Below are 11,891 nucleotides of genomic sequence, written 5' to 3'. Positions count from 1 at the left end.
AAATGACCTGGAATTTGAATTTTGATTTTTAGTTAATCTTGTTCATAAAGAATCAGTTCCAGAATTTTTTTTTATTTCTTTCATTGTGATTAATTCCAGTCGATCACTAAATGATTTTGTTTACACTTGGAAATATAAAACTTAATTAGAAAATCATTGATACATGAATTCAATTTTTGTCAAATTAATTCACGAAGAAGAAGATGGTCAAATAAGACTGAAATAGATAGATACATATATTTATGTTCAGTGTATTAAAACAGAAAAGCAAGCACAGCCAAACGGTTTAGGAAGGTGTCGGGTTAGCGTGTGGTCACGGGTTCGAGTCCAGGGGCTGTCATGTTAATATTTTGGAAGCCATTTCACTTGAAGTAGTTTTCTAATATTATTATTATTATTATTATTATTATTATTATTATTATTATTATTATTATTATTATTATTATTATTATTATTATTATTATTATTATTATTATTATTATTATTATTTTTATGATAGTGATTATTATTGCTAGTGTTAATTATTGTTGTTAAATTTGTTATTTTTACTAATACTAATATCATTACTCAATATTATTGATATTAACATATGTATTATTATTATTATAATTATGATCATTATTATTATTATTATTATCATTATTATGAACACAATACAAATTACCATCTTAAATATTATTATAAGTATCAAAATTGTTATTATTATTATTATTATCATAATTACAAGTATTATATCTATTATTATTATTATTAGTATTACTCATGATCTTACGATTAATTCTTATAACTTTAATAATACTAACATTATGATGAAAAGAGTTATTATTATTATCATTATAAAAAATAATACAAATTTTTATCATCTTCGTAAATATTAATATTAGTATCTTTTTGGTAAATAATAGAACTATTAATATTAACATAAGTATTATTATCTTTATTATCACTATTATTATTATTAATATAAGTATTATTATTATTAATAACATTATTATTATCATTATTAGTATTGTTATTATTAAAAAAAATATTATTTGTACAACTATATTATTATTATTATTATTATCATTATTACTTTCATATTAACAATATTATTATAACAAATAAATATTTCCTATATAAGAGTATATTATGTACAACTACCTCAATACATCTAATTATATATATTAAGATTATTTATATAATAGTTACATATAACAAATTATTGATTTTTGATATACTATTAATCATATGTATATATAAAACTATATAAACATTAACTATGTTAAATATATACAAATTTAATATATAAGATATATAATTTAGGATATAACATATAAATTTATTCGATTACGATTATATGTATTAATATACATATGAATGATATAGGTTCGTGAATCCGAGGCCAACCCTGCATTTTTCAATATAGTCATATGTATTTTTACTACAAAATACATTAGGTGAGTTCATTTGCTGCCTTTTACTCTTTACATTTTTGGGACTGAGAATACATGCGCTACTTTTACAACTGCTTTATTAAATACTTTTGAAATACATTTTGAACTGTGAATACATGAAATGCTTTTATAAATGTTTGACGAGATAGACACAAGAAAAACATTCCTTGAATGAATTATGTGGACGTGATAATTGCCACCATTGAATTATGTGGACGTGATAATTGCCACAATTGATATGAATATTTTTTCCCTGATTATTATTGCTTGGTAACCTAAGAATTAGGGAACATCACTAATTTTGAGAATTAGTGCACGCCTAATTGACGCGAATCCTAAAGGTAGCTGCCGGGTTTAACACCCCCACCCAGAATGTTCACTAGACGGAAGGGCTAGTGGGCGTGGTGTTTAGTACTTCGAAGTTTATATGATTATTATACAGACGAGATGTTCTGTTTTTGGGATATTATTATGCGCATTATATGTTAAGGTCAGTTACCAAGCCAAGTTATGAAAGCAATGAAAAGTGAATGTTATGTATCGAGAGAATGATTTTATACACAGGTTATGTGTATGTTATTTTTGTGCACGAGATATGTGTACGGTTACTAAGATTTATGAAAGATGATTTCGTACACGAGAAAGGTGTACTGTATTTAAAAGATATCGCATGTACATTACAGGTGGGTATAGGATTCGGGCCTATTTGTACCATGCAGCATTTAAATCATCTGGTCTATCAAAATGATGAATTTTATTGTTTTATTATAAACTTATGAACTCACTAACCTTTTGGTTGACACTTGAAAGCATGTTTATTCTCAGGTATGAAAGAAATCTTCCACTGTGCATTAGCTCATATCATAGACATTACTTGGAGTCATTAATGACATATTTCAAAAGACGTTGCATTCGAGTCATCGAGTTCATCAAGATTATTATTAAGTCAATTATAGATGGATATATTATGAAAGGGTATGCATGCCATCAACTTTCGATGTAAATGAAAGTTTGTCTTTTAAAAACGAATGCAATGTTTGTAAAATGTATCATATAGAGGTCAAGTACCTCGCAATGAAATCAACTATTGTGTATCGTTTATAATGTATATAAACGGGTCATTTCAATCCATGTCGTGCTAATCAAAGGATCCGGTTTCCCATCATACATCGGAGGTTTAGTCCTCATGAAGCTCTTATGACAACGCTCCATTTCACCACTACTTCGAAATTCGGAATACTTCCTATCCATTTCTTCTCGAAATGCTCCCATTTGCTCCGCAACAGCAGCCACAACTCTAGCATTAAACTCATTGTCACTCGCCTCGATCCCGTTTCTCGTCGTCATTCTAAAGAATGCAAAGTGATTAGTCCACGAACGTATAAAACCACACGTACAACACCGTCCCATCTTGCTCAACACTCGTCGTACATCACTTGTTAGACACGATTTGCACCCGTAATAAGGTTTGCAAGTCCTTATTACGCACACACGCCGTATCAACTTGTTAGTACAACGACTATCTTGCTTGATGATATTCGCAACGCAAACAATAACAAAACACAACGCAATAGTTTATTAATAATATCCGCATATTAATATAAACGTTAGCCCACCTACAATTAAGGCACTAACCAAATTTCCATTCCGACCCGTAATCCCTACAAGTCACGCAACAAATAAGCACACACAAAAGTCTAAGTCTAGGCACCTATCTCAAGTCACCTAAATCCCTTAGACCATGCTTTGATACCACTTGTAACTCCCTAACCCATTATCCAACCAAAAATACACTTTAAAAAAAATTTGTGACACAGTGCATCTGGACGGCATCCAGTTATCTGGACGGCGTCCAGCCCTGAAGGACTGGATGGCGTCCAAGCCTTTTGGACGACGTCCAAATGAACTAAAAGATTCTGATCAGTTTTACAATTTTACGCGAGCGGAAAACCCGCTTCCCGACACTTTCACACGAAAACACTTTTACAAAATGTTGTAATAATTAAAACTAAGAGTTTTCAACAATAAAACCGAGTTTTACGACACCGGGCCCACATCGGTCGTTTTACGACTTTCGTACAAAATTACAAGTTTTCGACCACGTGAGTTTTAACACAAAATAAAGACCGAGCATGGCGATTGGGGATACGCTACCCAATCCTAATCAATCCAAAAGCATGTCTTCTAAAGCGAACTACGCAAGTCCACTAGTCCCCACACTTGCCCGAGCCACCGCCTCCACACAATCTATAAAAATGTAAACAACGAGAGGGTAAGCTAACGCTCAGTGAGTGAGAATATACTACGTACATATATATGCATAAAATGAATATGCATCGCCAGCACACAAATAGTAAATACATACCGCAATCCGAGAATAACTAGGCAATGTTATACCTAACGTACCACCAAGCCAAATCCGTAAGTGATCATGCATATTTTAACCGAGGGGTCTTAACATGCTTGCTCAACGTAAAGGAGGGGTTTAAGGATCTTAGAACGTGGCTCTCCGGTCCGGCTACCGTGAATAACCCTGGCCGACATGATGATGTCGGCGGGGTGGCCAAGTGATTAAGTCCACCTTCGATGACGTCCGTCGATCAGAAGGCCCCAAGCAAGGTTGTAGGTACCAGTTAATAAAGAACTAACCTGTTAACCTTTAGAAGATGATAGAGGATGTAAGTTACGTAGGATGTGTGGTAGAAGATGGCTACGTAACGTGGTATGTTGCTAACGACGATTAGGGTTTGTATTTATAGACAAACCCTAATTCTAGAACCGTCATAGGATAGTGATAATCGTTTCTATAACCATCTCCCCCGAATCACGGATATAATTATGGAAAAGATATTTGCTTGTTAGCTAAGCAACCGCCGTAAAGGGACCAGATACGGATCCGCATGCCGCATGACGCATGAGAGCACCCCGCATACGCACCATAGCGCATGCCCGTGTGTATGTTACATGCGCATGCGGGCTGCGGTATCATTAAGTCCCCCCAGTTTGATGTTATATGACGCAAGTCATATGATATCAAACTATTAAGCGAAAAAGAGAAAACAAAAGGACGACGAGCATTTAATGTCCTCGCGTGCGCCTCGATGCCTGTCACAATCGCAGAAGCCCATTCGGCTGACAAGACATAAAGTAACAGTGCCGCAGGCGCGTGCGAACCACGCGCGTGTTTGTAATCATTCTTAACTGACACCACGCACGATCAGCAAATGCTACCCGTCGATTGCATTACATGTGTATGGCCACGATCACACCATTCCAACCCACGCTCCCCCAATCTTGCCTATAAATAGCCCCAAATCACACACATTTTCACTTTTCCGGTGTCAAGCTTCCCAAATACGCTCTCGCCTCCAAATCCTATCAATTCCGATCAACTCCGTCATATTCTGATCGTCATTTAAAGGTCAGTCGTTCTCCATTCATCTAAAAATGACTAAAGCTAATGAAACTTTCGTAGAGAATGTAGAGTCCAACATAGGCCAGAAAAACATCGACCACTTAGTTAAGCAATACCCCCCTCTAGCGGGTTACAATCCGGTACCACCACTGCCTAGCCAGCGAGCCCATCAGCCACCAGAGAATAAGGTGGCGATCTACGAACATGCTTTTAAGCATGGTAATTTTAGGGTTCCACCCACCGACTTCTTTTTAGGCGTACTAGATCATTTCAAAGTAGGGCTAGGGCAATTGCACCCGTATGCTATAGGCAAAATCGTTCTATTCGAGATGTGGTGTGTTGCACTCAACACAGTACCATTGGTGAAGGTTTTTTGCCACCTATTCCGCTTAGCCAACCACCATAAATCTTGGTTCACCTTCTTCGCACGCCAAAATTTCACAAAAACCCCGAAATCGAATGCGGGAAGTTGGAAAGAAACTTTTTTCTTCGTCGACCAGACCGTAGTAGGCACTGGCTTCCCGCAAACGCTCATTTGGTGCGAGAAGGTAGAAAAAGATGTGAACAAGATGCCAGCGTTGGATGACGAGGAGAAAAAGTTGTTGAAGCAGTGCGTCAATGCACAACTGGTGCACCGTTCGTATGGTAATGTTATGCTGTGGTTGGGGAAGATCTCCGTGTATTGGCCTTGGGAGGATGTGCGGCCGGCCATAGTTAGCCCCGATGTTAAGGGTAGGAATAGCATAAACGCGTACTTACATAAATTTTTGTATATTTTCTAACGCAGGCGTTTATTGTTTGCAGAGATGAGGATGAAGAAGGTGCTTACCGCGGAGGAGATTGCTGGGACCTCTTTCCGCAAGCAGGATGTGGACAAACAGCTAGAGCAGGCAGCTTCTAGCGAACATGTGGAGGAAACGCCGGCGGAATCAGGCAATAAACGCAAGGCGGCTGGGACGTCCGAGGCTCAGAAGAAGAAGAAGAAGAAGACTCCTAAGCAGCTGGAGGATATGCGCAACGACAATTTTGTTGCCATCGAGCCGCGGTCCGCAGACCTACCTCCCCCCATTAATGGTGAGCGTTTATTTTTTCGCATGTATACCGCGTAGAAAAATCTGCGTACTAATCTGAGTATTTTGCAGAGCATGTGGAGGAGACGCAGCCAACAACATCGCGGGTCAACCCCGAGCTGCAGGCCACTGCCACATCCAAAGACAAGGCGATCCCCGTCGAGTCTGAGTCTACATTACCTCCTCCGCAAGGCAGCTTCCGTGTTGCCAACCTCCGCCAACTTTGCCAGTCCTCCGCAGAAAATGCTGCGGAGCAATCTGCATTCTTGCAGCAAATCTTCCCAGCAGAGTTCCGCGAGCAACTGGCCGCGCTGCCGTTTAACCAGGCGCTCAACGCCTTTGTCCAGAACGGGCTGGTATTCTTTGGGATGTTTGCGGATCAAGCCCGTCGATCCTCCAGCCTATACGATGTTGCACTGCGCAAAGAGGTGGAGTTGGGTTTGCTGCAGGCGGGTGTAGATCAGGTCAAGAAGGACAGGGACGCTGCTGAGGAGGCCCGCAAAGCTGTTGAATTGACCGAGGCCGAAACCAAGACCCTCTTGATTCAAGAAAGAAAAAAGAATCAAGAGCTTGTGGGTGCGGTTGATCAGGCAAAGGGGGAAACTGAGCGAGTGAGGCTGGAGTTGGAAAAGGTGACGAGGGAGAGGGACGATGCGGTTACCAACCGCGAGCTGGCCAAGGCAGATATGACAAAGCTGCGCACCGCACTCCCCGCAATTGCGCAGAAAGTGATGGACTCCGAGCCAGTGTCCGACCGGTTTAATGCCTATGTTGATGCGGTCAAGGACCATGATGTGAACAAGGCTGTGCGGGAAGTGATCCAGGCATGCGGCCTAACTCCACCGTTCCCCGACATTATCCAAAAGAAATTAAAGGAGGGAACGGCCGCGGCGCTGCTGGAGGCGGAAGAGGCAATCAAGTCCATCCCTATCCCTTTGATCAATGCGTTTGCGGCTGACCCGACGATGCCGCTTGATGGGTTTTTGAAGGAGGATTACTAGAGTAGTTTGTGCCGTAAGCCCTAATCTTAGGCAGGTAATTGTAAATGTATTTTGGAGCCCTAAGTCCCATGTTGGACAGGCATGTGAAACAATTACTTATGTAATAATTTATTTGGATGTGTATATATGTTTGTCTGTTATGCATGCGTGATATCCTTGTTTATATATCGCGAATCAAAACAAATTATGAACCGCATGCGCATGCGCATAGTTAACCACAACTTATGCGTATGCGGATGGTACTGCGTAAAATAAACCAATATTTTAACTTACCTTTAACAATTTAGACTCAAAAGCTACTGCGCTATTGCTTTGTCATGTACTAGAGGTGCACTATTAGTTGTATGGTAAGCAAACGCAACTAAAAACAAACCAATGTTTTTATGCTTAGGAGTTCCTCAAGCAAACCAATGCGAGAGCGATTACGCACAAGCAAACCAATGCTTGTATATTTTTTTTAAAGTCGACTTTGCAGCCATCTAGTCTGCGTGGCGCTTGGCTAGGGGAAAACCAATTCCCTTCGCCTGCCGTTATTGTCTAGCCTTGTAACCAAACAGGCTTCTGCCGCACGGGGGCTAGAGGACACCCCTTAAGTAGGCAGGAAACACATACAAAAAATATAAATGGACAACAAAAGTATGCGCATGTAATTATTTTTATTTGGCATTAATTATGATTACAACTGCGACATATCCGAAAGGATGAAAAATAAAATAATGTGCTAAACAAATTGGAGTGATCAAGTCCATCTAGCTACATGTAACATTTTTTCAATAACGTCGCATGCCAAGTGCGTTTCACAGGTTTGCCATCTAATGTCTCTAGATGGTATGCCCCGGTGTTGCTTGCTTTTGCTACCCTATATGGGCCCTCCCAACGAGGTCCCAGTTTCCCAGTATCTTCCGCATGACTTGCATCGTTCTGGCGCCAAACCAAATCACCGCACTTATAAGTGCGTGAACGCACACGCTGATTGTAATACTTTGCGATTTTCTGCTTGTTATTTGCTTCGTTAACAGCCGCAGAGAGTCTGCGTTCTTCAAGCAGATTAAGATTTTCCCGCAGAGCTTCAGAGTTATTTTGCTCATCAAAGTTTTGTATGCGGAACGTTGGTACCCCAATCTCTGCGGGTACAACAGCTTCTGACCCATAAACCAAACTAAACGGAGTCTCACCAGTGCTTGCTTTGGGTGTGGTTCTATGCGCCCATAAAACCTTTGGAAGCTCATCCACCCAACCAACGCGGTCATGACCCAACCTTGCCTTGATTCCAGCAACTATATCTCGGTTGGTAACTTCGCACTGGCCATTCGCCTGCGGATGCGCAACTGAAGTAAAAGTTTGCTTAATATTAAGCTCCGCACACCAACTGCGAAAAGGATCGCCGGCAAATTGTGTACCGTTATCACTAACAATTTCATTGGGTATGCCGAATCGACAGACAATGTCTTCCCATACAAAATTCCGCACTCTTTTCCCTGAAATTGTTGCCAGCGGTTTCGCTTCGACCCACTTCGTGAAGTAATCGATTGCAACAATTAAGAATTTGACATTTCCTGCGTGTGCAGAGTATGCGTAAGATAATGACGTAAGTAGCATATTTAGCAAATGAATGGCAATATTACCTTGGCCTTTGGGGAATGGTCCGACTATGTCGATCGCCCATTTGCAGAATGGCCATGGTGAGGAGACCGGTATCATTGGATGCGCAGGTGCCCTGCTGATAGGTGCATGTATTTGGCATGATTCGCATTGCTTGACAATACGCGCCGTGTCTGCGTACATAGTAGGCCAATAATAACCTAACCGCATGATTTTTGACACAATGGACCTGTGTCCCGAATGAAGGGCTCATGCACCCTCATGCACCTCGCGTATAACTTCCTCTGCCTCTTTCGGACCTATGCACCTTAAATGCGGTCCCAAATAGTTTCTTCGATACAAGACGTCACCCTCGAGGGCATAAAGCGGTGCCTTTGTGCGGACTTTCTTCGCATCAGAGGAGTCCGCGGGTGAAGTGCCGTCCCGTAAAAAAGCGATGATGGGCGTCATCCACGTTGGGCTTGATTCCTCAACCGGTGCCACTAGAGGCATCATGACAATAGATTTTGCGTTGAGTTCCTCTATTAGAATTTTCTTACCCATATGATCAAAAGCCAAGGCAGCTAGTTTGCTTAGCGCATCCGCCTTCTTATTTTGCCCCCGCATTACGTGCGAGATTTGAAAAGCCTCGAACTGGTCAGCGAGATTCTGAACAAGCGATAAATATTGCTGCATAGCAATGTCGTGCGCTTCGAAGTCTCCGCAGACTTGATTGCATACTAGCTTTGAATCCACGTAAGCGTGCAAGATTTTAACATTTAGCTTATGCGCGATGCGCATACCTGCTAGCAGAGCCTCATACTCTGCTTCGTTGTTTGTGACAGCAAAATTAAACCGCAGTGCGTACGTATGTTCCTCACCGCCTGGACCTGTCAAAATTACACCTGCGCCTGCGCCAGATGCGCTACACGCACCATCGGTGTATAATTCCCATGGTGATAGAACAGGTGCGGGCGGATCTTGATGTTCTGCTGACGCTTCGACATCCGCAGGTATTTCTGCTAGGTAGTCAGCAAGTATTTGACCCTTAACCGCACTGCGTGAAGAAAAGTTTATTTCATGTTCTCCCAATTCGACTGCCCACTTGGCCATTCGGCCAGAAATCTCGGGCTTGTACAGTACCTGAATGAAATAAAATGATTGCGTTAGTCAATGCGGTAACCCCGGTCATTGCCGCAAAGTAATCATGTACCAACCTGTTTGATTGGCTGATCAGTTAGAACCACAATCGGATGTGCTTGAAAGTATCGGCGTAAACGCCACGCTGTATGGACAAGCGCATATACTAACTTCTCTATTGGCGAGTAGTTTACTTCGCTTGATGTCAGCGTCTTGCTTACGAAGTAGACCGGCATTTGTGTCTGAGAAAACCTCAGCGTTAAAGTTCTGCGAAATAAATAATGCAAGTAAATTGATAAGTTACCTTTTCGCGGTCTGCGATGAGAACTGAACTGATTGCTTCCTTTGATGCCGCAAGGTACAGCGTTAACGTCTCCCCAGGGACTGGCGCAGTAAGTGTTGGTAACTCTGCAAGCACCTTTTTCATCTCCTGAAAGGCTGATTCTGCTTCCTGAGTCCAGACAAAATCCTTTTTCTTCAAACAGTTTTTCAAAGTGTTAAAGAATGGTAGCTGACGCTCTGCGGCTTTTGACAAAAACCGCGTGATTGCTGCGAGCTTCCCAGTGAGACTCTGCACATCTTTCTTTGTTTTCGGAGATGGTAAATTATCAATAGCTTGCCTTCCTCCTCTCCAAAGCTACATTTAAGCGGATTAAGCTTCATGTTGATCCTTCGCAGAGACGCAAACGTTTCTAGGATCTCTGCGAGCATGTCTTCTTCGGTGTTGCTTTTGATTACCAAGTCATCGACATACGCTTCAAGATTTCTGCCAATTTGAGGCTTGAATGCTGCGTCAATTACACGCTGATAGGTCGCGCCCGCGTTCTTCAAGCCGAAAGGCATCTTTGTGTAACAATAAATACCCTGCGGCGTATGAAAAGCAGTCTTGTCTTCGTCTTCCGCAGCCATTAGAATTTGGTGATAACCTTTGTATGCGTCCAGAAAGCACTTATATCTGAATCCAGACAAAGATTCAACCTTCCAGTCTATCTCCGGGAGAGGGTAATTGTCTTTAGGACATGCTTTGTTAATGTCTTTAAAATCAACGCACATTCGCCAGTTACCATCAGCCTTTTTTACCAACACCGGATTGGCAACCCATGTTTGATAACGCACTTCGCGTAGAATGTTTGCTTTGACAAGGTTGTCTACTTCTGCGCATAGCCAATCACTGCGGTCTAAAGCCATATGCCGCTTCTTTTGTCTAACAGGTGTGAGCGATGGATTAACATTCAATTTATGTTCCGTAATGTCCCACGGGACACCTGTCATATCTGATTCGCGCCATGCGAAAACATCTGCGTTTGCGGACAATATACCATGTAACTTAGCCTTGGTTTCAGCTGATAAACCTGCGCCGATTTTTATACCCTTATCTGGATGCAAGCGATTAGCAATGACCGCACTGCTTGCAATCTGCTCCCCGACGCTAGGGATGTTAATTTGCACAACTGACGCACATATCTCAATCGTTTGATGTGACGCCATTGTGGCAACTCCTCCCTTAGTAGGAAACTTAATCAAACCGTGCACTACCGAAGGTATGATGTTAAAACGCCGTATGAAATTTCTTCCCAGTAGCGCATTATATCGCGAAGTCGAGCGAACCACATAAAAGTCAACTAATTCGTTCCTTATTAACTGCGGATTCTTGTCATCTTCGAGCTCTATTAATAACTCTATCCGTCCCACGGGCCATGAGCTTTCTCCGGAAAAACCAGACAGCGTGATATCAGACGGACGTAGCTGCGCCTTCACGTGTTCGGGAAGAAATTGATAGCAATGCTCGTACATAATGTCAACGCCACTCCCAGTGTCGACATGCATGCGCTTGACCTGCACCCCGCAAGAAGGAATGCGGCACTTGATAATGATAGGTTCATTCACCCTGTCAATTGACATCACATGAGGGAAAGTGATTGGAAGAAGTTCCCAATCCTGATGATCGTTATACTTTCTTCGCTGACCTAATTTCTCTGCGTCAACCATGTTAATGGTTAAATCAGCATTTTTGGCCTTATCCACTTTCTGCCACGCGAAGGTTTTAGTTTTTGACCCCTCTTCTGCGGCTTTCCCTTTATCTTTCTTTGGCGGTTTGAGGTGATCCAACTTACCCGCACGGAGCGCCTCCAGTACCCGTTCCATCAAGTTTTTACACCTATTCGTATCGTGCCCGTAATCATCGTGAAATTCACAATACTTTGTCTTATCCTGCTTACCAAATTCTGTAAGCGGAGTTGGGATCGCG

The sequence above is a fragment of the Rutidosis leptorrhynchoides genome, chromosome 2, assembly GCF_046630445.1.
Source record: "Rutidosis leptorrhynchoides isolate AG116_Rl617_1_P2 chromosome 2, CSIRO_AGI_Rlap_v1, whole genome shotgun sequence".
NCBI classification, from domain to species: domain Eukaryota; kingdom Viridiplantae; phylum Streptophyta; class Magnoliopsida; order Asterales; family Asteraceae; genus Rutidosis; species Rutidosis leptorrhynchoides.
The sequence above is the reverse complement of the archived record's forward strand: the minus strand, read 5'-3'. Positions refer to the sequence as shown.